Source organism: Mobula hypostoma, chromosome 30 (genome assembly GCF_963921235.1).
Source record: "Mobula hypostoma chromosome 30, sMobHyp1.1, whole genome shotgun sequence".
Lineage (NCBI taxonomy): Eukaryota > Metazoa > Chordata > Chondrichthyes > Myliobatiformes > Myliobatidae > Mobula > Mobula hypostoma.
In genome coordinates, this window is record NC_086126.1 from 3,302,557 (window position 1) to 3,314,827 (window position 12,271).

A 12,271-nucleotide genomic window follows, 5' to 3' on the forward strand; every position below is an offset into this window, starting at 1 on the left:
AGAGTGCGCTATGTTTTGTTGTCTGGACCAGTTAAAAGGTTTGTGAAGTTTTTGGATATGGAAGATCACAGTGCTGAACAGCTCACTCAAAGTTTACTTGACCTTTTAAAGGAAAATGACATTGATATAAAAGACTGCCCTGGTCAAATTTATGACAATGCCCGCAACATGAGTGGCAAGTATTTCCTGAGCAGACTGAGGTCCTTTAACATCTGCCGGACGATGCTGAGGATGTTCTACGAGTCTGTGGTGGCCAGTGCTATCATGTTTGCTGTTGTGTGCTGGGGCAGCAGGCTGAGGGTAGCAGACACCAACAGAATCAACAAACTCATTTGTAAGGCCAGTGATGTTGTGGGGATGGAACTGGACTCTCTCACGGTGGTGTCTGAAAAGAGGATGCTGTCCAAGTTGCATGCCATCTTGGTCAATGTCTCCCATCCACTACATAATGTACTGGGTGGGCACAGGAACACATTCAGCCAGAGACTCATTCCACCGAGATGCAACACAGAGCGTCATAGGAAGTCATTCCTGCCTGTGGCCATCACACTTTACAACTCCTCCCTTGGAGGGTCAGACACCCTGAGCCAATAGGCTGGCCCTGGACTTATTTCATAATTTACTGGCATAATTTACATACTACTATTTAACTATTTATGGTTTTATTACCATTTAATTATTTATGGTGCAACTGTAATGAGGAATAACTGTAACAGGAATAATGGTCATATTTTGGATCAAGTATTACAGCGTTTTCAAATGACCAGTGCTTCTTCGCAATCTTCTGGCCAAGACTTGAACACAGCTTGTGCACTCTATGAATATATTCAAGCTATGCAGTCTGCTTTTTCAGACATTGAGCAAAAAGCCAAAGATCTGACTAAGTGTGAAGATTATCAACAGCAAACTTGAAGAAAACACAAGCAAAATCGCGCGTATGATGATTTCAGTGGTTCCAGCACTCTTGATCGACTTGTTGAATCTCAAACGCCTTCTCAGAAGTTTAAAAGCCAAATATTTCTTGCCATTATTGACGGCTTGCTTTCTGCCCTGTTTAAAAAGGCAGAAAGCTTATCTAAAGGTGAATGGTTTTATTGGATTCCTTCATCAGTTACAGTCGTTTACACCTGAAGAGATCGTAAAAAGTTATCAAATCTTATTGAATCATATCTGGAAGTCTGGAAGAAAGTCTTGATGAAGAATTTGTGCAGTTTACTGAACTGCTGAAAACTGATCTTGCTTCTCATATTGGGACCAAACAAGACGTTGTAGAGTTACAGTTGTACCGTTTGATAACTGACAATTCTTTGGAGTCATGTTTTCCAAATGTAGAAAATGCCTTGCGCATCTAATTGTCACTCATGGTTACCAACTGCAGTGGAGAACGCTCATTTTCAAAACTGAAAAGGATTAAAAATGAACTAAGGAGCACCATGGGTCAAAACAGATTGAACAATCTCACTCTAATGAGCATTGAACATGAACTTCTGCGTGAAATAGACACTTCCAGTATCATCAACAAATTTGCTCATGCTAAATCTAGAAAATCTAACTTGTAAATTGTAGTTTTGCTACTTTTGACATTTGAAATTGATACCTACATGTAAGTAATACTATTACTGAAGTGTCAGACATTTGTCATATATCTGGCAGCATAGCAAATGAAAAAATTGAAATACTTTACCATGCAAGTAAATAATTTATGTCTTAATACTTATGTGCATTTTTATAATTCAGGGCCCCTTCATTACATATGCTACAGGCCCCGCACTAGCTTAATCCGGCCCTGAGGGAGAGAGGTGGGAGTAAGGAATGCTGAGCTGTGTGTGTTCATGTGCTTAATCGATGCTGTCACTTGGAGTTTCTGTCAGTACCGGGGTTGTGACCCCACAGCGGTGAAGTGCAGGGCCAAGGGGTGCTGGGGAGTGGGGTATTGAGGGGGGACTGAGGGGTGCTGGGGAGTGGGGTATTGAGGGGGGGCTAAGGGGTGCTGAGGAGTGGAGTATTGAGGGAGGGCTGAGGGGTGTTGGGGAGTGGGGTATTGAGGGGTACTGAGGGGGTCTCAGGGTTGTTGGGGAGTGGGGTATTGAGAGGGGACTGAGGGGTGATGGGGAGTGGGGTATTGAGGGGGGACTGAGGGGTGCTGAGGAGTGGGGTATTGAGGGGGGACTGAGGGGTGATGAGGAGTGGTGTATTGAGGGGGGACTGAGGGGTGTTGGGGAGTGGGGTATTGAGGGAGGACTGAGGGGTGTTGGGGAGTGGGGTATTGAGGGGGGACTGAGGGGTGATGGTGAGTGGGGTATTGGGGGGACTGGGATATTGGGTAGTGGGGTTTTGAGGGGGATTGAGGGGTGATGGGGAGTGGGGTATTGATGAGGGTCGAGGGGTAATGGGGTGGGGAGTGGGGTAGGGAGGGGTAATGGGGAGTGGGGTATTGAGGAGGGTTGAGGGGTAGTGGGTGGGGAGTGGGGTATTGATGAGGGTCGAGGGGTAATGGGGTGGGGAGTGGGGTAGTGAGGGGTAATGGGGAGTGGGGTATTGAGGAGGGTCGAGGGGTAATGGGGTGGGGAGTGGGGTATTGATGAGGGTCGAGGGGTAATGGGGAGGGGTGTGGGTTTTGAGTTTGGTCTGGTTTATCGAGTCGGTATGGAAGGTGAGATCTTGTGCTGTACGGAGAGGGGAACGGAGGGTTGCGGACTCGACCCACAGGGTTACAGTCTGACGGACCTGGAAGACAATCAATACCCTGCGGCCGCCCTCTGCTGCAGTGCGGTCTCTGCGGACCCCGGTCCGTGCTGAGACGGCATCGGCTGGGAGGAGGGAGGCTGATGGAAGTTATTGATCCGAGCTGCTGTGAAATGCCAGACCAGTCAAGGCGTGATGACACAGTGCTGGCTAAATATAGACTCGCAGAGACACCAGAACCTTTCACACAGCAAACGGGAACCTGGGTTCGGTTTCTGTTGGTCAGCATCAAGCAATGCCCTCCTCTCCCCTCCCCGCACCGCTCGCTGCGCTGACTCAGTGGGCAGGGTGATTGTAGGGACAGGAGGCGTTCTCACTGCGGCACCGGGCTGCGAACTGTGGCTCGGTTCGCGAAGCGGTCCGCCGCGCCCGCCATCACGGATTGGGGCACATTTCCCGCCAGTGTCCTCAAGGACTTTGTCCGTCCGGCCCCCTCAGTCTCCGTAGACCCGGGGAAGACAGTCCCAGTCTGTCCGCTCTCTCCTCATTCCACCCACACCGTCCAGTCCCGGTGATATCCTCGTGAACCTTCGGTGCGCCCCCTCGGGATTACCGACCCGTACTCAGTACTCCAAATGTCTCTCCAGGTTTCCTCGGGAGGCTCCCGTTCCCTCCCACGTTCCAAAGACCTATCATAAGATACAGGAGCAGAATTAGGCCACTCGGCCCATCGGGTCTGCTCCGCCATTTCGTCACGGCTGGTCCATTTTCCTCTCTGCCCCCACCCCACCCACCCACCCCTTATCCCTTCTTGACCCGACCAGTCAAGAATTTATCAACCTCTGCCTTAAATATACCCAATGACTTGGTCTTCACAGCTGCCTGTGGCAACGAATTCCACAGATTCACCACCCTCTGCCTAAAGAAATTCCACCTCATCTCCATTCTAAAACGATGTCCCTCTATTCTGAGACTCTGTCCTCTGGTCCTAGACTCTCCCAGCATAGGAAACATCCTCTCCACATCCACTCTATCTGTGTCCTCTGGTCCTAGACTCCCCCACTATAGGAAACATCCTCTCCACATCCACTCTGTCTGTGTCCTCTGGTCCTAGACTCTCCCAGCATAGGAAACATCCTCTCCACATCCACTCTGTCTGTGTCCTCTGGTCCTAGACTCCCTCACTATAGGAAACATCCTCTCCACATCCACTCTATCTGTGTCCTCTGGTCCTAGACTCCCCCACTATAGGAAACATCCTCTCCACATCCACTCTATCTGTGTCCTCTGGTCCTAGACTCCCCCACTATAGGAAACATCCTCTCCACACCCACTCTAAATGTGTCCTCTGATCCTAGACTCCCCCACTATTGGAAACATCCTCTCCACACCCACTCTATCTAGGCCTTTCGCAATATTCAATAAGTTTCAATAACATCCCCCTCATTGTTCTGAACTCCAGCGAGTACAGGCCCGGAACCAGGAACCTCTCCTCATATGTTAACCCTTTCATTCCCGGGATCAATGTCGCAAACCTCCTCAGGATACTCTCCAATACCAGCACATCTTTCCATAGATTCTGGGCCTAAAATGGCTCAGCAGGAATTTTAAAACAATCATGTGGATTTCGGAGAAAAGAATTGCATTTTTATATTACTAAGGGAAGGGAACTCCTGTGAAGTGGTAGCAGACACACTGGACGTAACGTAAGAACAGCAAATCACAAAGACAGGAGATTCTGCAGCTGCTGGAAATCCAGAGCAACACACAGACACAACGCTGGATGAGCAGGTCAGGCAGCATCTATGGAGGGGAATAAACAGTCGACGTGTCAGGCCGAGACCCCTCGTCAGGACTGGAATGAGCGCGGGCGAGGGGGTACTCATCCAGCTTTCGGCCCCAGTACGGTTGTGGCTGACCTGGATTCGGATCTGACGCCGGACTTCCCCAGCAAGGCGGTTCCTTGGCGTGGCGGTCAGTCCAACCCTCGGGGCGCCAGGGTTCAGAGTTCAGAGTTAAGGAGTCAGTAGCTTCTCCCCGTGATCCGCGAGAAGTCCCCTCAGACCCATGGCCCAAAGACGTATCGGTTAGAGTCATAGAAAAGTACAGTACAGAGGCAGGCCCTTCGGCCCGTCTAGTCCGTGCTGAGCCATTCAAACTCCTACTCCCATTGGACCTCCACACCCCTCCCATCCATGTACCTCTCCAGGAATCGGTCATTGTGCATTGTCCTGTGGTTGGGCTAGGGTTGACCAGATATGGGTCAAAGTGGGCAATGAGGCTCATTAGGCCGGGAGGGCCTGTTTCACGCTGAGACTCAAAATGAATAAAATATGTATTACCTTGCAGAAGAACAAAAAAAAAATCGATATGTCTCGGGAAGCAGTGACTCAGCATCCCAGAAATGTCCCAGGGTTCAGAGATGGCGAGGGAGCTTGCCTCGATCGGCGTCTTAAATGGGTGGCAGACAGAGCTCGCTCCCCAAGATGTGGCCAAGTGGGAGGCTGTTGGGTGCTCCAGGGATGCGGCTGGGGAGGGGGAACGGCTCAGAAAGGGAGGGGGCGCTGAGTTAAGGAGGAATAGCTAAAGTGGGGGGGGTAGCTGAGAGAAGGGTGTGTGTGGGGGAAGAGAGAAGCAAACACACGCACAAGGGGAGGGGGTAATGATGGGGCATAGGTACGGGTCGGGAGGGGGTCGAGCTGGAAGGGGTGAGGGTGGGCTGTGGGGCAGGAGAGGGTAAGGGGAAGGCAATGGGGGGAGCAAGTGGGCAAATCCATTGGTGTGAGAGAGTTGATGGGTCAAGAGAGGGGTGGGGAAGCGGGGGGAGTGTGGGGAGACAGGGAGTGGTGCAGAGGGAGAAAGGGGAAAAGGGGAGGAGAGAGGAAAGATGGGGAGAGGGGAGGAGGAGAGAAGGGGAGAGAGGGGGGAGGGGAAGAGGAGAGGGGGCAAACTGGGAGACAGCGAATGAGGGAGGGAGAGAGGAGCAGAGAGGGGAGAGGGAAAGAGGGGGTGGGGAGAGGGAAAGAGGGGGTGAGGGAGAGGAGGGGAAAGGGGAGTGGAGGGGAGGAAAGTGGGAGACAGGTTGGGGAAGAAGGAGTAGAGAGGGGAGGGGGAGAGTGAGAGAGGAGGAAAGAGGGGTGAGAGGAGAGGGTAGGGAGAGAGGGGGTAAGAGAGAGAGAGGAAGAGAAGAGGGGGCAAATTGGGAGACTGAGTAACAGAGGGGGTGAGAGGTGGGAGGGGGAGTCGAGGGGAGGAAAGTGGGAGACGTGTTGGGGAGGAGGGAGTAGAGGAGTGAGAGAGAGGGAGGGAAGGGGGTGAGAGGGGGGAAGGGGAGTGGAGGGGAGGGGGAGGAGAGGAGGAAGGTGAGAGACGGGTTGGGCAAGAGGGAGAGAGTGACAGCGAGGGAGAGAGGGGTGAGAGGAGAGGGGGGAGGCAAGTGAGAGGGGGAGGCAGCCGAGGGGACACGATGTGGGAAATGTCATACCAGGAGTCCGGGATGAGCTGGGGTCAGGGGTGATGAGGTGGGGACGCTGCGAGATGGGGAGGTGAAGGGCTGAGTGCGGGAGAGGGGCGATAGGAAGGGATTCAAGAGTAGGAAGGAGAGGGTCAGTGGAAGAATTAGGAACTAGACCAAAGGTGAGGGAATGTTTTACCCAGAAAAATGTCCCCCCCCCCACCCCCGCCCACGACTTTCCCAGTCAAATGGCGTCTGTGGACTTGCTAAACAGCAGTGTCACGCCGCACACGAGTTTGACACTTCCATATCACAGATTAACTGTGTGTAACTTCCTCTCGGAACAACACTTGCACAGAAAAAGACACTAACAGACACCCAGCGTATCTCCGATCTCCAGCAACATTTAACCGCATCGGTCCCTCTCAGCTGTGCTGTGTCAAATCAGTTGATTCTCGTTTAACAGAGTCAGACACACAGAACGCTGGGGGAGCCCAGCAAACCGGGCGGCGGAATAAACAGTCGGTATTTCAGGCCGAGACCCTTCCCCACGATTGTTGCGCACTTATTTGCAAACTCAGTCAGCTCCATCATGGGCTCCGGCCTCCGTAGTATCCAGGACATCTTCAAGGAGCGATGCCTCAGAAAGGCAGCGTCCATCATTAAGGACCCCCATCACCCAGGACGTGCCCTCTTCTCATTGCTACCATCAGGGAGGAGGTACAGGAGCCTGAAGACACACACTCAACGATTCAGGAACAGTTTCTTCCCCTCTGCTATCTGATTTCTGAATGGACATTGAACCCATGAACACTACCTCACTACATTTTTATTTCTATTTTTGCACCATTTATTTAACTATTTAATAGACATAAACTTAATATAATTCACGTTTTTTTCTGTTATTATCTATTGCATTATGCTGCTGTTACAAAGACAACAAACTTCATGATATTTGCCAGCGATATTAAACCTGATTCTGATTCTGATCAGGGTTGCTTCGTCCAGTGTGTGTGTGTGTGTGTGTGTGTGTGTGTGTGTGTGTGTATGTGTGTGTGTCTGTGTGTGTGTGTCTCTGTGTGTGTGTGTGTCTGTGTGTGTGTGTGTATGTGTGTGTGTATGTGTGTGTGTCTGTGTGTTTGCGTGTGTGTGTGTGTTTGCGTGTGTATATGTGTGTGTGTGTGTATATGTGTGTGTGTATGTGTGTGTCTGTGTGTGTATGTGTGTATGTGTCTGTGTGTGTCTGTGTGTGTGTGTATGTGTCTGTGTGTGTGTGTGTGTCTGTGTGTGTGTGTCTGTGTGTGTGTATATGTGTGTTGTGTGTGTGTGTCTGTGTGTGTATGTGTGTGTCTGTGTGTGCGTGTGTATGTGTGTCTGTGTATGTGTCTGTGTGTTTGTGTGTGTCTGTCTGTGTGTGTGTGTGTGTCTGTGTGTGTGTATGTGTGTGTGTCTGTGTGTGTATGTGTCTGTGTGTTTGTGTTTGCGTGTATGTGTGTGTTTGCGTGTGTGTATGTGTGTTTGTGTGTGTGTGTCTGTGTGTGTGTATGTGTGTATGTGTCTGTGTGTGTGTGTGTGTCTGTGTGTGTGTGTGTATGTGTGTTGTGTGTGTGTGTTTGTGTGTGTATGTGTGCGTACGTGTATGTGTGTGTCTGTGTGTGTGTTGTGTGTGTGTGTGTCTGTGTGTACGTGTGTATGTGTGTGTATGTGTGTATGTGTCTGTGTGTGTGAGTGTGTGTGTGTCTGTGTGTGTGTCTGTGTGTATGTGTCTGTGTATGTGTGCGTGTCTGTGTGTCTGTGTGTGTGTGTCTGTGTGTGTGTTGTGTGTGTGTCTGTGTGTGTATGTGTGTGTGTGTGTGTCTGTGTGTGTGTCTGTGTGTGTGTGTGTGTGTGTGTCTGTGTGTGTACGTGTGTGTGTGTGTGTGTGTGTGTGTGCCTGTGTGTGTGTGTCTGTGTGTGTGTGTGTGTGTGTGTGTGTTGTGTGTCTGTGTGTGTGTTTGTGTGTCTGTGTGTTTGTGTGTCTGTGTGTGTGTGTGTTGAAGGCCTTCTGAAAATCCAGGTACACAACATCAACCAATTCTCATTTGCCTATCCTGTTTGTTATTTCTTCAAAGAATTCCAGCAGACTTGGCAGTCAAGTTTTCCCCTGAGGAAACCATGCTGACTTCAGCCTATTTGATCATGTGCCTCCAAGTACCCCGGAACCTCATCCTTAGTAATCGACCTCCAACACCTTCCCAACCACTGAGGTTAGACTAACTGGTCTATAGTTCCCTTTCTTCTGTCTCTCTTCCCTTCTTGAAGAGCGGAGTGATATTTGCAAGCTTCCAGTCCTCTGGAACCATTCTGGAATCTAGTGATTCTTGAAAGATCATTTACCTCCATGGTCTCTTCATCCACCTCGTTCAGAACCCTGGGGTGTACAACAGCTGGTCCAGGTGACTTATCTACCTCCAGGCCTTTCAGTTCCCCAAGAACTTTCTGCCTAGTTATGGCAACTTCACACACTTCTGCCCCCTTCCGCATTGAAGGGGAAGGGGTTTGAACTTTCCCTCCCTGTGACCGTGTGGGTTTCCTGCTGGTTCACTCCGACAGTCCAAAGGCGTACGGGTCAGAAGGTAGGTCAGTCTCATGGGTGTACTTGTGCAGTGAGGGCTCATTGGGCCAGAAGGCCCTGTTTCCGTGCTGGATCTCGATATTAAATTTTTTTAAAAATAAATATGATATATTAAAAAAAAGAAAATGAGGAACCACTTGTAAAAAAAACTTGTACACTCTGTAAACTGCTACTGGAGGGTGAGGAAACCTCTACTCGAAGGTTATCTCAATGAAACCGTGCCTTCGTAATCGCTTATAGCTTTCTGATTGGGTTGTGCGCCAACAGTTTCTTGTCTGTTATCTCCTTCCACAATCTTTTATCCCTCAGGGTACGTCTCAGCACAGTTCTTGTAATCCCCCCCCTTCCCACCCCCATCCCCCCACCCCATCGCCTTCACCTTCTCATTCTGCCTTCTTCCCCCTTCCTTTCCAGTCCTGACGAAGGGCCTCGGCCCGAGGCGTCGACTGCGTATTCCTCTTTGCAGACGCTGCCTGGCCCGCTGAGACCCTCCGGCATTTCGATACGGTGGTCTGTCTTTCTGTCGAAATGACCCTGAGTGGCCGCGCCACACTCTGGTGCAGCGTTCCAAAGGCACAGCAGCGCCAGGGGGAAGTGGATTCAGCCCGGAGGATGGGCACCAGAATGATCCCGGGGAGGAAAGGGTTAACGTACACGGAGAGTTTGATGGCTCCGGGCCTCTACTCGCTGGAGTTTGGAAGAATGAGGGGAGATCTCATTGGAACCTATTAAATATTGGAAGGCTGAGGTGGAGTGGATGTGGAGAGGATGTTTCCTATAGGGGGGGAGTCTAGGACCAGAGGACACAGATAGAGTGGATGTGGAGAGGATGTTTCCTATAGTGGGGGAGTCGAGGACCAGAGGACACAGATAGAGTGGATGTGGAGAGGATGTTTCCTATAGTGGGGGGAGTCCAGGACCAGAGGACACAGATAGAGTGGATGTGGAGAGGATGTTTCCTATAGTGGGGGAGTCTAGGACCAGAGGACACAGATAGAGTGGATGTGGAGAGGATGTTTCCTATAGTAGGGGAGTTTAGGACCAGAGGACACAGATAGAGTGGATGTGGAGAGGATGTTTCCTGTAGTAGGGGAGTCTAGGACCAGAGGACATAGATAGTGTGGATGTGGGAAGGATGTTTCCTACAGTGGGGGAGTCTAGGACCAGAGGACACAGATAGAGTGGATGTGGAGAGGATGTTTCCTATAGTGGGGGAGTCTAGGACCAGAGGACACAGATAGAGTGGATGTGGAGAGGATGTTTCCTATAGTGGGGGAGTCTAGGACCAGAGGACACAGATAGAGTGGATGTGGAGAGGATGTTTCCTGTAGTAGGGGAGTCTAGGACCAGAGGACACAGATAGAGTGGATGTGGAGAGGATGTTTCCTATAGTGGGGGAGTCTAGGACCAGAGGACACAGATAGAGTGGATGTGGAGAGGATATTTCCTATAGTGGGGGGAGTCCAGGACCAGAGGACACAGAGTGGATGTGGAGAGGATGTTTCCCATAGTGGGAGAGTCTAGGACCAGAGGACACAGATAGAGTGGATGTGGAGAGGATGTTTCCTATAGTGGGGGAGTCTAGGACCAGAGGACACAGCCTCAGAGCGGAGTAGTTTCTTTAGCCAGACGGTGGTGAATCTGTGGAATTTGTTACCACAGACTTCTGTGGAGACCAAGTAATTGGGTGTATTTAAAGCAGAGGTTGGTAGATTCTTGATTATTAGGAGTGTTGAAGATTATTAGGAGAGGCAGAAGAAAGGGGTTGAGAGGGTTAATGAATCAGCCATGAGAGAAAATGGCGGAGCAAACTCGACGGGCCGAATGGCCTGATTCTGCTCGTACGTGTTACGGTCTGATACATCTTGGGCATATCCCTCTCCACCGTCAGTAGCATCTCTATACTGACCGGCAACTCCCGACTTAACCCCAGCCCAATCACGGGACAATCTATAATAACCTATTAGCCCAGCAACCGGCGCGGCTTTGGACTGCGGGAGGAAACCGGCGCACCCGGAGGGAACCCACGCGGTCACGGGGAGAAAACGTTCGAACTCCTTCCGGAGGAGGTCAGGACTGAGCTCCGAAACCCGACCCCCCGAGCTGTCAGGGCGCGGAGGGAGATCGGGGCGCCGACCGCCCGCCGCTTGCTCGCTGCTCGTTCGGAAGTTTCGCTCGGTGCTGTTGGGCAGGGTACCCGTCACCCGGATCCTGCCTTCCGGTTGTCTCTCTTCCTCCCTCGATGCTGTCGGAGGATGCTACTGATCCCGAGATTTATGGATCGGACTGCGGACTTTTTTAGTTTGATATCCGTCTTTTATATACATTTAAACACGAGGAATTCTGCAGATGCAGGAAATTCAAGCAACACACATCAAAGTTGCTGGTGAACGCAGCAGGCCAGGCAGCATCTCTTGGAAGAGGTGTAGTCGACGTTTCGGGCCGAGACCCCTCGTCCCTTTGCCTGGTCTGGTCCAACCAAGTCGATGTCACGGCCAGACGCGCTCCCCAACACCTCTGCTTGGTCGGGAGGCTGAGGAAATTTTCTCTCAGCCTGGGCTGTACGTCCTCTCTCTGTGACCCCGTGTCCCCCTTTGACCCTCACCAAACTTTTTTATCGGCACACCACGGAGAGCATCGCCTCCGGATGCATCCCGGCTCGGGACGGGAACCGCGCTGCCCGTAACCGCGAGAGAAACCGCGGGGAGTCGCGGGCACAGCTCGGCTCGTCACGGAGACCAGCATCCCCTCTGTGGACCCTGTCTACACGGGGACAGCATTCAGACTACCGATCGGTGCACTGGTACAACAAGATGGGCTGTTGACCTCACGATTTTCCCTCATTATAATCTTGTCCCTCATTATTTACTTGTACGGACCCCTATACGGGGAGGGGTAACACCTCTGGTGAAGGGGCCGGTCGTCCCCACTCCGGGGAAACTCCCTCACCTTTGGACCCCACCGCACACTCGGCTGTGGCTCCAAGTAGCCGTTTGGGAGACAGCGGCCACGCCCCGGTACTCCGCTTCGACAGACGGGCTGAACCGGGTGAGGGTCGCCGGCGGGCCTCGTACCCCGGGGAGACACGGACGTGCCCGTCCCAGCAGGTGAAGTCGGCTCCATGCGGACTGGGCGGGTGAGACCCAACGGCCAGGGAGCCGGTTCTGTAACGCCCCGTGTGGAGAGCGAAGGGCGCGACGAGGCACGGAAAACGTCACGGTCACCCACTGCAACCAGGGAAGACCCCGGTTTGTGACGCTTGTCCGTCCCACTGGACCCGGATTTCCGAGGTCGAGAGAGTGTCACGGGTTTCGCACCTGACCAACTCTCCCGCACAGGTGTCCTGTCGTCGCCGGACAAGACGGACAGCCACGTTATTATTTATTGTTGGGGCGCTGCGATAACGGTAGCGCGACTTTATTACAACACGGGATGTTGGAGTGTGTGTGCGTATGTGTGTGAGAGACAGAGTGTGTGTGTGTGTGTGAGTGTGTGTGAGAGAGAGAGAGAGAGAGAGT